Source organism: Cryptotermes secundus, unplaced genomic scaffold (genome assembly GCF_002891405.2).
Source record: "Cryptotermes secundus unplaced genomic scaffold, Csec_1.0 scaffold828, whole genome shotgun sequence".
NCBI classification, from domain to species: domain Eukaryota; kingdom Metazoa; phylum Arthropoda; class Insecta; order Blattodea; family Kalotermitidae; genus Cryptotermes; species Cryptotermes secundus.
The window spans coordinates 184,793-199,168 of NW_019720720.1; positions in this window are offsets into that span (position 1 = coordinate 184,793).

A 14,376-nucleotide genomic window follows, 5' to 3' on the forward strand; every position below is an offset into this window, starting at 1 on the left:
AGCGATCCCAGACTGCCTCATGTATTGCTAGCATAGGTGACAGTAAATACATGTAGGCCTCACGTCAGACATCAAGGTCACTTTAGAAGAGATTCAAAGTCAAAGCATTGTAGATCTAGAAAATTGGCCACGAGAGAATCGATATGCAGAGAGCTAATCTGAAACTTTCTACTTTTACATGAACAGTGAGTGTTAGTGTTTTGCCTGGAAAGACATATGAAGTCCATTTTATAACTTTTCTGAATATATTTACAGTAGTTGTTCTATAATTCAGACTGTCACTAATTTGGACAAGGGTTTGGTAAGGTCTTAACTACACATACACGCGCGCTTGCATATGCACGCGCACACACAGATATATATATATATATATATAAACCACTAATGAACACAACATTTTGGAAATCGGATCTATTTCCATCCTCAGGTTAAGGGGTGGGAGACACCTACCCCAGCATTGGACCAGTGATTGAAGTCAGCCCTTTCTATTGGGCCCAACAGAATAATTGTCTCCCAGCTTTTCACCTGAGAATAGAAACGGATCCAGTTTCTGAAATGCTGTTTGTTAGTGTATTTTTTTAGTACTGGATGATGGACAAAGTCCAAAAGCCTAATAATCCTGAGTGTTGTGTGCCATCATCAGAACCATTCAAAATCTGTTGAACAAAGCCATAACTTTATACGCTGCAGGTTCTCAATGAACCAACAGAAGTTACATTGTTTACTATCGTCCATAGCATACTGGAGTTTAGAAATTATTTTCTGAGCTATAATTTGGAAGAATGTACTTTCTAAATAACTGTAATTATGATATTAATTTTCCTTTGAAATTCTTCATGATTGCATGTTGTCACTGTATGCATAATGTGCCTCACAGGAAAGCAACCTTGCCAGACTCCTGGAAGAAGTACAGGAAAATCAGTTTATTGTGCTATGCTTATGGTGGCACAGGAAATTGATATTAATGTAAGCATATTTTTTTGAAGTGAAGATCTGGTCTAAAGTTTTCTTTTCTTCTTGTATGGTAAATACTTTATAATCCCCCCATATATGAGTAATTGGATATTTCCTAGATCTAGAACTCATGATTAGAAATGAGTCTTAATTTATACTAAATTCTACATAAATCATTCTGTACTTCAAATTTCCTTTTGAGATTCCAGTTATAATTAAAATGTACAAGTAAATATGAAATGGTGTTGATGGTGCTAAATTTTATTTTATGTATTTTTTAAATATAGCAGCAGCCTCAGAATGATATTTTTATAGCCTAGAAGGTAAGCAGTAATCCAGAAATAAGATCTAAAATTTTGTGATGATGGTAAATTGCTACAAGTACTATGTTTTTGGACATTATCCAACATCTTGTCTATTTTTAAAAAAAGTCCTGTTTCTATTTTAAAACATAACGTTTTGGAGACTTGATTCTGTCCCCGTCCTCAGGTAAAACTTACTCAGCTGGGGCCAATAGGTAGAGCTAGCCCCCATCTCCAGCTATCCAATCTCCGAAACGTGTTTTAAAATAGAAACAGGATGGTTTTTTAAAAATAGACAAGATGATGGCTAATGTCCAAAAACATAGGACTTGTAGTAATCCAGAAATGTGAGATTCACACTGGTTAGGTAAAGATATAGATGTGGAGGTAGACCATAAACATATCTACACATTATTTATGAAATACTGTTTAAATGGCAACAGTTGAACTTATGCCAAAATCCAACATTGTGAAACATGCCGTTATATCAGACAAATTTAACATGAAATAATATATACATAAGTAATAAGTTCTATGCAAAAATGAAATAAAGTAACATTAATAGCAGTAATGGTGAAACGTATGCAATAAGAATGCAGGCTTTAACACTTTGTGGACCAGCAATTTAAATATTTAAATCACCCTGGGGGCCGGCATTTTTAAACCTACTACCCTAACTTGTGCACTGTTCACTTTAAAAATTAATATAAAATCTCCTAATTAATTTTATGAACTAAAATTTTTGGAGAACACTTACCAATGCTCCTAGAAGTGCTTGAGAGTGTGATATTTCTGGAAACATTCCCCTTTGTGAAGTGGCATTACACAGAACTTGCACATGTAGACAGTCATACTCCTTTTGTTGTGTACTGTGCAAACACAGCATCACGCAGAAGGCTGCTTTCCCTTGGCATGTTCACTCTTCACAATTTTCACGAGGGTATGTTTCCGCATATCACCCAAGAGTCACCAAGGGGGGTCAAAATGAGGCCTGCATGGGGTGGGAGTAGACAGCCCCGGTTGTACTAAGACTGTGTCTGCCGCCAGTTCTGCTGCCACCGTGTGGTCTGTAGCCCAGGCTTTTGCCACATTCAGCAGAAATGCCTTGTATTTCAATTTTGAATGAGGGTTTAGATTTTTTAAAACCAAAAATGAATTGAAAATGGCACAATTTATAAGCCACAAGGCAACTTTCTTTGTCCACTTTATTATTTTCCTAGGAAGAGAATAATAGGCCAAGTATTGATCGGCTCTATCAACTCCCTTCATGAACATATTATACTCAGAAATACAAATAGGCTTCTTTACTTGTCCATGTCTCCTTTGAACATCAGCCATGCTCGAATTGTAAATTGTGGAAATCATATTCACAACACGAGTATCCCTATCTCCAAAAAACAGTTCTGCTACTTCAGACACTTGCGTTGGGTCCGATGGAATTTGCTTCACCCCTGGATTTCCAGTAAAATGTCCCAAAGCAGGCGTTTTGTCTACTTTTCCCCATGTGGCTGTCCCCGCAATGTTGCTACCCGCACTTTCGTCAGAGCTACTGTCACTTTCACGCTCACTTTCACTGTCTGTGGCCACAATTTTTTGTTCACCCCTGCCACACTCACTATCAGATTGTGAGTCGCTATCACTAGTAGACTCACAAGGGACGTCAGAAAACTCATCAGAGAACAAGTCAGATATTTCTTGTTCTCGGGGAAAACGCTTGGACCTCAACCTCTTCCGACCTTGATCCATTTTGCACTAGTAACTTCCTGCCTGGTGCATGCAGCTGGAAGATGAACAAATACATTTTCTTTTGGAGTGAGAAAGGAAAACAGTTGGGTCATAAACAGCGGGGTCATGTTACTAACTACGAAGCAAACATTCAAGAGGTCTATCACGCACCAGTCATGCGTCTGCCTAGCGCCAGTGCAAGGTATAGTGTGTTTCAACATAATGTGTCTTAAAGTCATAATAATATGCCACCAGTCCGCCACGTTTAAAAGCGCTGGGCATAAAAATATGCCACTGGTCCACAAAGTGTTAAGAGTACTTCTTGGAAATTCGGGTCTGTTGCATGTTCTGTCAGGTACAGTCAACAACTAAATTTACAACCAAGATTTCTCACAGCATTCTCTATATTAATATGTACTTCCAGTTGAGAGGACAGTGACTTTCTGGGCTACAAGCATGAATTATCATGAGAATTGAGCAAAGTAAATGCATTATCATTCTCCTTTACCAATTAAGAATCTGACAAAGTTTTTTTAATCTTGTATTAAACTTTAACTGTATTCTGTCCTAGTATTGACCATTGACTGATCTATGATTAGTCATGTGTATTTTCTATCAGTGGAATGTAACTACAGAATTTCTCCCCCTCTCAAATTTCTGATGAATTACAAAGGATTCGTTTTTAGACTCATATGGTTTGACTTAAGTTGTATTACAGCATGTATAATTTATTTGATAAGACTTTCTCAACTGCATAGATTATATAGTGTCACTTTGGAGAACACTTGTAAATTAAATTGGAGGAAATGGTTATGAGCTTTCTTAAGGGATTGTCTCAGAATTGTCCTGGTGGCACTGAGGAAGACACTGGTAATCTTCAGTCAAGATAGCTGAACTCTGGGTTGAGAATCAAACCTCAGATCTCTGAAGAAAGAAGTGTTAATACTAATCAATCAACTTACATATCCTATGTGATTGTGAGGCCATAGCTTATTTAAGATTTTGTCACGTGGGTCAGTTTTTCACGGAACCAAGTGACTTATATGACACCCCCATAAATAAAGTCCTACATTTCGTTTGAAGTGTAGGATTGATAAAGGGTTAATCCAAAAGGGAAGCACAATAGATCATTGAAGGTCACAGTGCAAGGGCCAGATTTTATGGCCCATCCCTTACACACACATACATACAATCAATCATCTCATGCATAAAATTGTGGAAATTCCATACTGCATTCTTTACCTATTCAGGGATTGTTTATTCCTGCATTTATTCTCTCGGTTATTTGTAAATAGTGTCTTTACAAGTGTTTGTTTGTTGATTCATTGTGGCATATTACAGATGCCTCCAACACCACATTTTTACATAACTATGTAACCAGAATGTTTTGTCATACTGAATTTTATTTGCATTAATTACTTACTCTTTACCATTCTTTGTATTGTCATTTATTGTGTTATGTATGGTGCTGAAAAATCTTCCATTGAAACTCCATAAGTCTTGGGACTTTATGTAGTATCAAATAAATTGTATACAGAATATTACTTTTCCTTTGTCCTTATATGCAGTGAAATCCCTATTTACAGAATCTCTGGAGGAATAACTTCTCTAATGCTATATTGAGATTTTCAGTAAATGGGGATTATGCAAAATTACATTAATCTTTTTTGTAAGGCTTATTATATATAATTATGATAAAATAATTTCTTTCTATGAAGAGTTAGAAACTACCTGTATACAAATAAATATACAGATTCAGAATCACTAATATCATATTAATTTCTGCAACAATTAATGACACATTAAATAGATAATGACAGAACCTCAGTCAAGAATGAAAGCAACTATGATGACACAAGTGGCATGGTTTTGGGATGTGTTCAGTAAGTGATGTCTCTTGCCATAGGGTATGGTCATGTATATCAGTTATTTTGACCACAGTTCCACTAAACTGAGGTACATGTTCTGTAAGGTATGAAATTTGGAACACTGAATGCAAGTTATTTACTGAATTGAAGTTCATTAACAGGAGAATGATACGTTGCTTATATTGGACTTTAGCTGGAACCAGAAGAAAGTAGTCAATAAATTGGGATCACACTTTATTTGGCATACTTTTGTTGCTACATAAGGGCACAGGCATGACACCTGCAAAATAGTTGTTAATTTGATCACAGTATTACAATAAGGAAGCTGAAACTTCTAGGTTCCAATTCTATTGTCTTGTGACTCTGAAATATTGTAAATATCAGTTGATTACCAGTAATGAAACTGCATTATTACTAGTCACATTATGCCAAATATTTCCATTATTTGACATCATTAAAATGGATTCAGTAACTGAAAGATATACATATTAATGAATTTGTAAGAATTCAGCTTCTGTTTTTTTTTTCGGATATAGAGAACAATCAGTCTCACTGTAATTATCCTTAACTGGATCTGAACAAACAGATATTGACAGAAGGATACGTGGGTTGTTTTTATGGTAGTGTGAATATTAATTTTGATAATCAAATTGAATTTTAATTGCAGTGGCCTTCCTAATAGCAGCATAATTTAAGGAAGCTCAATTTATTTTAATTTTTGGACAAGACATACTAATACTGAAAAATGAATTTTGCATGTTTCACTTCTTTTAAGATTAGGTAATAGCTTTGATGTGCTGAATGTCATTCATTGTCTGAGACACACTTGACATACACAGTATTTCAAGAATTGAATCCACTCCGAGTATTCAGATGCATGGTTACTGTTATATTAAAAATAATAAGTCTTCGGGGCTGTAACAAATCCAGATGGAGAGAGCACAGCAGGTCGAAGGAACACACTGCCTGCATCCTCAGTGTTGATGAGCAAGCCAAGCAAGAAACCAGCAGAAGTAGGTGACAATTGTTCAGTCTTTCCAGAATATTCTTCATCCCTGACTATGGAGACATTATGTTTTTTTTTTAAACAGGCTTTTTATGAACTGCATGTCATTACAACCCAGAAGACTGTATTCTCCATAGTCATTGCTGTGCGAACCTCAGATCCAACATTCTGATGCATGTCTGCCAAAAACCAGGACTGTGAAGCCAGCAGAGACAGTCATTGCTAGGGAATGGTTCTGCAAACACAACTGTTATTAGGTAATGGCTCAGTACATGTCATGTGACATCAGCCACACTTAAACATGTAACAATAGATGATCTATTGGAAGCAGTGTTTTCTGTGTGGTCTGCCATGGCAGCTGCTACAAGAAAAGGTGTTTTCTGTGCGGTCCATCATGAGGACCATGGGGATGTCTTGAGTCTGCATTTAGAATTTTGGAGACAGACTTATCAGAGGTTGCTGCAGACAGCTGTGACCACTAGCAGAGGCGTGGTAGATTGAGGAGTCTTGGAAGCGTTGCATAGCAATGCAAAGTAGTTGTGAGATAGATGCCAGCCAGTGGGGAGTGGAGCCATGGAACATGCAAGCTGAGGAACCTATGGCATTGAAAGCTGTTACCAGGCAACAGCCAGTGAAGACACAGCAGAATGAGAAGATTTAGTGCATGCTGTAGTGAATTTTAGAGTGTCTGAATTAGTGACAGTGCTATAGTTACAAGTCTCAAGAGTCCAGTAAATCCAATTGCCAATCCAAAACCCATGTCTAGTCATGTAACATGTGACAATACTATTATACTGATTGGTTTTTCCTTTTATTTTTGCTTTCTCATGGGAAGGGCCATTTCAAACCTGAGACCCTCTGTAACTTAATCCACTGTATACCAGTAAAAGGAACAAAGATTGGTAGCACCTTATATTACCATTTTGGGAGCCTATGTATTTTCCTTGCCAGTTCAGCATACTGATATCTGACTTGAGAGATAAGTATATCCAGTCTAAAGGATCTTATAAACTGTAAGTCAGGTAATGGTATTGAATATCGCAATCATTTGTAATTAATTGTCATTGTCATTGTCATGTAACTTCTGGAATCACTTATTAGTTAGTGTGAGTAAAATAGGTGATGTAGGATAGAACATGTATCAGAATAAAAGCCCAGTCTGGTGTCCTCTCACTGTTCATCCAATGACTGCTACTGTTATGCAAAATTGCTGGTTTTTTTGGACTTTGTCCATCATCCAGTTTTCTAAAAATTAGAGAACACAACGTTTTGGAAACTGGATCTCTTTCCATCCTCAGGTGAGGGGGGGGGAGACACCTACTCTGTTGGGTCCCTTAGGAGGTGCTAACCTCAATCACTGGATGATGGACAGAGTCCAAAAACCCAGTAATTTGGAGTTTTATACACCATTGTCAGAACCCTTACACTCTACTTGCTACTTTGTAGTTTACCTTACCACAATTATTAATTAATCAGATATATTTATAAAAAGGGAGAGATAATAATATCTTATATTTCTTAATTGTTACTTATTTTGCACTGAAATGGTGTTGGGTTAGACTTTCAAAAATGTTGATTGTGTTAAGGATGATATTTCTCTGTAGGCTGGTGTTTGTATGACAACTGGATACCATTTCAGTGTATTTTAGACAGTTCAGTCAGTGAGGTGAGTGGCTATGAGCTAAACATCAGATGTTTGAGTCCTCCAAGAGAATTCTTTCCTTGCCCACATATCTGAACTAATTCTGGGGCCCTTATAATGGATATTGAGGGCTCTTTTCCTGACAGCTGGGTGGCCAGAGTGTAAAGCAGACCATATGCTTCTGTATAATACCAAGGTTAAGAACGCATGGAACCTGCACTCCCCATATGCACTTTCATGACATGTTGCTTAGAAACATGGATCACTTTATTTTCATAGTGCCTCATTTTGAATCAATGTATTTTTGAAATTGTAATTACTTTTATTGTTTCTCATTAACAGGTTTATCATACACATCATAGAAATTTATATGGAATATTAATATAACTATAAAAATGAAACAATTAAATTGAGGTATGATCATTTGTGTGTAATTTAGTGAAAACTGTTGAATATGGCTGAATGGTGACAGAATATGAAAGCTGCCTTACTCCTCAAAGTAACTTCCAGTGAAATTTGAATAAGGAGATGTCCTGTTCAAAGTAACTGAAACTGTAATGAAACATTCAGTTCTGTCAGCTCTTTGCTCTTTATAGCTGATGTTGAATATTTACAGAATATTGCAGTAGCAAACAAAATAGTATGAGTACATTCTTACAAAATGTATTGACATTAGCATCAGTAATGGCTTTCTGTATGATATGGGATACTGTATCAATTATGTCAGTTGTTGAGTATATTCTGTCATCAGAAAACAGTGTTTTGATTCCCAATACAGCAATTTCCATCTAAAGCATGAGACAAATTTGTTTTTCTTGGCTTTGCTGTCCGCTTCATGCTTGGCATTTGTTAATGACTACACTAGTGAGAGTGGTCACACAGGGTAGAACTTAGTATAATGAAGATCCATTATGAAACTGAAAATTTGATTACTGGTTTGCTATTTTTAAAAGAACTGTTACCAGTATGGTGTCGCAATAGAGACTGTGTTGTAGTAAGGCCTCAATGTGTACTGAATGTAAGCAAGCATAATTGCTGCAGAAAGTTGCATTTAAAGTGGTTGTATGCCTGTAATTTTCTATCATTTAACATTAATATTCATTTTAGAAAAAAGAAATGTTAGAAGTTATATTTAATAAAATTATTGACAAAAAAATGAGATGGAAAGTGAAGGATACACATAAATTGTGCATGTCTGATGTGTTATTCCCATAATGTCTATGAAGTTAACAATTTTCTGTGAAAGAAATCATTGAATCTGTGAGGAAACGAAACCAGTCAGTTCAGTATACCTTTGCATAATCAGAGTGTTATGTAAAGTAAAACAAATTATTTGGAACAAAACCAAGTGATGTTATAAAGTCAAATCTTTTAAAAATGTATTACTTTTATCAGTAAGAATTAGCTCTGTGTGTGTGTACAAAAATGACAGTGCTATGAGGGAAAGTAAAGAATGAAGGAAATTTTAGTTTACTTCAAAAGTGATATTAGCAGCACTGAAAATGGTGGTATATGTAAACAATATGGACCTTCCCTCACTTTCACGTAGTTAGCATTGCCTTTTTAGTAGTGATAATATTGTGACACATGGCTCCTTCATTAATAGAATGAACCAAAGGAGAAGAACAATCTGTGATCCAATTTTTATGATCCGATGAGTGAAATTTATAGAAGAATGCAAGTTAATTTAATGGCAATAAGTATGATCCCGAGAAAGGTATTATAGGAGGACAGACAGGTGGTGATGGTGATGCACATTCTACATTGCCATCAACTGTAACGTGTTGAGTATAAGACTGGTCAGTCATCATATCTATGACAACTGAAGCATCAGTATTCAAGAAATGCGTCTGATATGAGTCATGGAAAGCAGTGTAAGAATGGCTTAAGGCCTAACCAGATATATTTAATTCTGATGAAATCAGGAAACGTGTGGACCAATGGACAAAATGCATGGAAAGGCAAGATGATTACTTAGAGTAATAAAGTAAGTTTGCACTACTGTGTGATTATTTTGTCAATGCTTATAATGAAATGCTTTTAATTTTTGTACTTACCTTTGTACATTAGGAATTTTGCATCTTAACTTATTTATATGTTACATTGTTTTGGGTCATAGTTCCCTTCTATTTTTGTTCCTAAGATAAATTATAAATATCTTCCTCTGTCAGATACAGTCAAATAAAGTACACTTAATGCTTTGAGGTGGGAATTCCAGGTATTCAATTATGAATTTTATCTCCTTAATTTCTTTCAATTCTCCTCTTGTTGTACATCATGGCACTAATGGCTATGTTAGGTTTAATAATGTTACTGTATGCCATTTTAGTTTGAAAAAAAAAAAGTAGATTTCTATGACATTAAATTATGATATTCATTATCATCCATGATAGGGGTATCATTTTCTATAATGGATTTTGTAAAATATGTCCTTATTTTTGCGTCATTGTGTGGCATATTCTTTATTTAAAATGTGTATAGTGTTGATATAGATATTCTCATTATTTGGCTCAGTTTGAGCTTGGATATGAAACATGAGAAATGTAACACATCAACATGGGTTACATTCTTATTTACTTCCTCACTCTTGAACCTATAGGTAATATAAAGGAATGCCTGAGAATCCATCTTAACGCCTTTGTTTAATTTGCATGAAGTGAATAAGATGAAAATGTGATTGGGAGCTCATGTCAGTCCATCCAGTATCAGATCAAGCTTTCAATAACCATTATATACATAATGTAAGGAGAATGCTATCAGTTGTATGAAAGCAAGTATAGAGTAATACGAGTATTACATACTGTCACCAATTACACTTTCCTTTCACTTGACATTGACTAGGGAATGTCCATTAAAATTTCAGTAGCAGATGTATGAAAACATGCAATTGTCACAGCATTACACCAAACTTGACCATCTACGAATAGTACGAGTAAAACCCATAGACTCATGGCCATGCAATGTACAGAATACAGATCCTAAGTAATGATAAAGGAAATTGTCAAACTCAGCCTGCAGCAGTATTTGTGCTCTGGCCCATTTTTGTATGGTTATCTCCTTTTAACTTGTTTTCAGACATTAAATTTTGTCTGACTTGTTACAGTTGATGTTCTCATGGTGGTTACTGTAAAGAGTACTGTCTTTTGGGATATGATGCTAGGAAGTCTGGTAGAAGTTTACCAATATACAGCATCACATCCCAGAAGACAGAACTCTTCTCTACCAAATTTGATCATAGTTTATGCCATAAAGGAAAGGAAAAAGGAAAATTTGCTCCTGTGCTTAAATCCTATGCCATAAAATAACAGGTGGCATTGCAAACATTGGCACCGAATGATGCTGATCATATCCATTTTCTATTTCCTGTCCTAAGTTATACTGATTATAAAATGGAGTGGTACTCGATAAAATGAGCATATATAAAATCTAGATTTCACAAATAGTATGTTATTGCAATTAAAGTTATGGAGCAAGATCTGATGTTAATATGAGAATCAAGCATTTTATAATTAATCCATAGTAACTGAAATATGCTTTGTGTACTGAATACTGAAAATGTTCAAATGTCTGCATGTGCTGACTAATTGTACAGATTAAGTGATATAAACTAATAATTTCTTCTTTAATTTGGAATTTTGATGATGGTGCTGGAAGTGGCAGTATTTTACACTGTATAATGTTTACGTTGATAATTGTAATCAAGTTTAACTTTCTGTGGATGGAATTTGTAAACTTCTATCAAGTACCAAAATTTAAAATACGAGTATGAGTATACTGTATTATAACATTAGTATGACTATTATTGTTTGCCCTTTCCAGGCACTGCACAGGAACTGATAAAGTTAGTTTATGGTTGTTTCATGCCAATTTCCCTGAATGTGTATACTTCCTCTGCAACTGTCCTGTCTGAATGATGATGTCATTTCAAATTTATGATTTAGATTCATGCTGATCTTCAGGTTTCTGCATTGTTAACAGAGATAGGTGATTAATATACTATAGAATATAAATTTTAATTTTTATGATATGTATATATGTACATTTGTAACAGATTTTAGAAGTTTATATGTTTAGCATAACATTTTTATTCAAAGAAATTAAGATCATAATAAAATAATGTTTTAAGGAATTATGTTTCATAGAAACCATGTCATGCACTCAAATTTAGATTTTTGGTTTAGATTACTGCTGATATGCACAGGCTACTCAGTATTTTTTTACCATTCATGTTTAATATACAGTCTTGCTTGCAGCTAGCATGGGGCTGTGATTAGTAGATGGATATTTGCCTACACTGAGATAATGTACATTTTCAAAACTGCCATATCATATCATAATTCATATGACATAATCACCCTCACAAACCTTGGGATAGGAACATTTATAGCATAGGATTTAATTAACAGTTTTAGACAAACACATCCATAATTAAAATAACTTCCATCAAGAGGAAACTTTTCCTATTAATTTTATATTTTGATCATTTTTACCCTATATAGTCAAGTGTTAAACGTCACTTGATATTATATTATTTGATTTCCAGCTCTTTGTATAATTGAAGTTGGTGCACATTTATCCCAGCTTCTTATCAGTTTCTTGCCAATAATATCTATGACAGGATTTTATAAAATGAAAACATTTTGCATGCACCATCATTAAGCACTTACTACCTGTTCAGAACAGAGATCCTGAAACTGATGTCTCTTTTATTTCTTCCTTGTAAGGAAATTGCTAAATTTCTGAGAATATAAATTGGATTGTTAAAGAAAAAGCCTTTCATAAAATTTCCTATAGGATATCTAGATTTGTTGTACTCTATGAACGTTTTGTCAGCTGGTGACATGTCAACCTTCTGAAACTGAGATCATATGCACAGAACCATCTTCACTTGTATTACAAATAATATGTATATATTTCTATACTTTTCTTAATCACCATTAAATTAGTAATAATCGGTAGTAATGTATATACTAAGGAAGGATCTGAAAGTAAATAGTATGTCTGCAGTCTTCAACATTTTATTTTTACTATTAGAAACACTGAGGACATGACAGTTTGGTGCAAGATTCAAATATGGATCGTGGTCTCAGTTGTTTAAATTTATACAAAGATCTGTGGATTCTGAATAAACAATTAAAATAGCAAGCCATTCAATAGAAAGTCAAAACACTACTGATTGTTTTATAAGAATAAAGATAGAAATTAATTCTGCTGTTAAAATTTATTGTCTTTCAATTAACTAGTTTTAAAAGTGTGTCATGATTAATTCATAAATTATTTCATGTGCAATAATTTTGAAGTGCTATCTATAACAGTAAGCTACAGATATCTTAATTATTTTCCATTCTGTTGTTAGCAGTCTCAGTGGTGTGTGTCATCAGTAAGCAAAATAAAACACTTTGCAATGTTTGAACTCATAAACACATTTATTATATCCCACCATCCCAAATTTCATGAACCTTTTACCTGTTGTTTATTTATCATCATACCAGTAAAACAACAAAATTTATACATAATGCTGATATTTTCTGCTGTTAAACCTATTGCTGGAGAGCTTTCATGGTCTCAACTTTGATTCATGAGATTATGATCATCATAGCAGCATCAAGGTTTGGACCTTTTGATCCATTTCATTCCTGTGTTGAACAGACTGATCCAACATAACTTTGGATGTCAATGAATCTTCTTTCTTCACATGTATAATCCATTAACTGATTCAGAAACTGTTCTGTTTACATTTTGTCATTATGATGGTTACAGTTATGTTGTCCTGAATTCTGTTTAAATTGAATATATTTATGTAAGATACAAGGATCGCATCATCAGGTGGGTTCCATCCCAACAATATGAACAGAGGGGTTGGTTTTTATCTCAGCAAGTCATGGAAGCCTCTCATCTGCTCCCTCAAGAAACTTGAACATGATGCCAGATCTACAAGGCTACACTAGTCAATACCTGCTCGGTAGCTCTAGCACTGAGGCTACTGGGTCAATGCTTGCTTTTCCCCACCCCCTGACAACTTCCCTCTACCCACTTGCCTGGCCTTCCTACCTGATCCCTACTGACCCCCTCTCCTCTATTGATTTCCCATATGGCCCACTCTCACTCCTTCTATTCTTATATAGCTGGGTGTTTTCAATTGATAGCCCAGTCTGCTAGCCACCTGCTCACAGTGGTTCCTTACTTGCAGATTTTTCTACCCTTAAGACGGAGGCAATATGTTCTTTCAAAACATCAGTTCACATAATATCTATATGGCGCCACATCCGAGAAGACAGCATTCTTCTGAATATATTTAGTTTACTTCTAATTTAATCTTTTAATGCATATCCTACCACATTTCTGAGAAATTTAATTTTTCCAGTTTTTCTTTTGTTGCTGTGTTATTTGTTAGTGCCCACATTACAGAGCTGTATGATACTATTGAGGTAGCTATAGTTTCATAACATTTGATCTGTTTTTTTTTAGTCTCTAGGACTGGTCAAGTTTCTTGGGTTTCTTTAATTCTCTCTGCCTTTCATTGCACTCACCTGAAACAACACTCAGTGCACTAAGAATAAAACAGAACTTAAGTCACTTGAAGATTATTGATGTTCAGGCTGTTTATGAATGCATAGAATGTAGTACTTTATTCCTAGAGGATGATGAAAGTTCTTATTCTGAGAGATGTTAAGCTTGTAAATTCAAAGAACATTGCCAGCTTGTCATCTGGCAGTGAGTGAGGCAATATCTGATTTTTTAAATAGATTAATGTGAAATGGTGTATGACTGGAAAATCAATACAGGCTTGTTATTTAGTAGACTGTACTAAGTTTACCTACTAAGTGCCACTTCAACAAAAAAAAAAATGTGAAATGAAAGGTAAACATGGAGAGATCT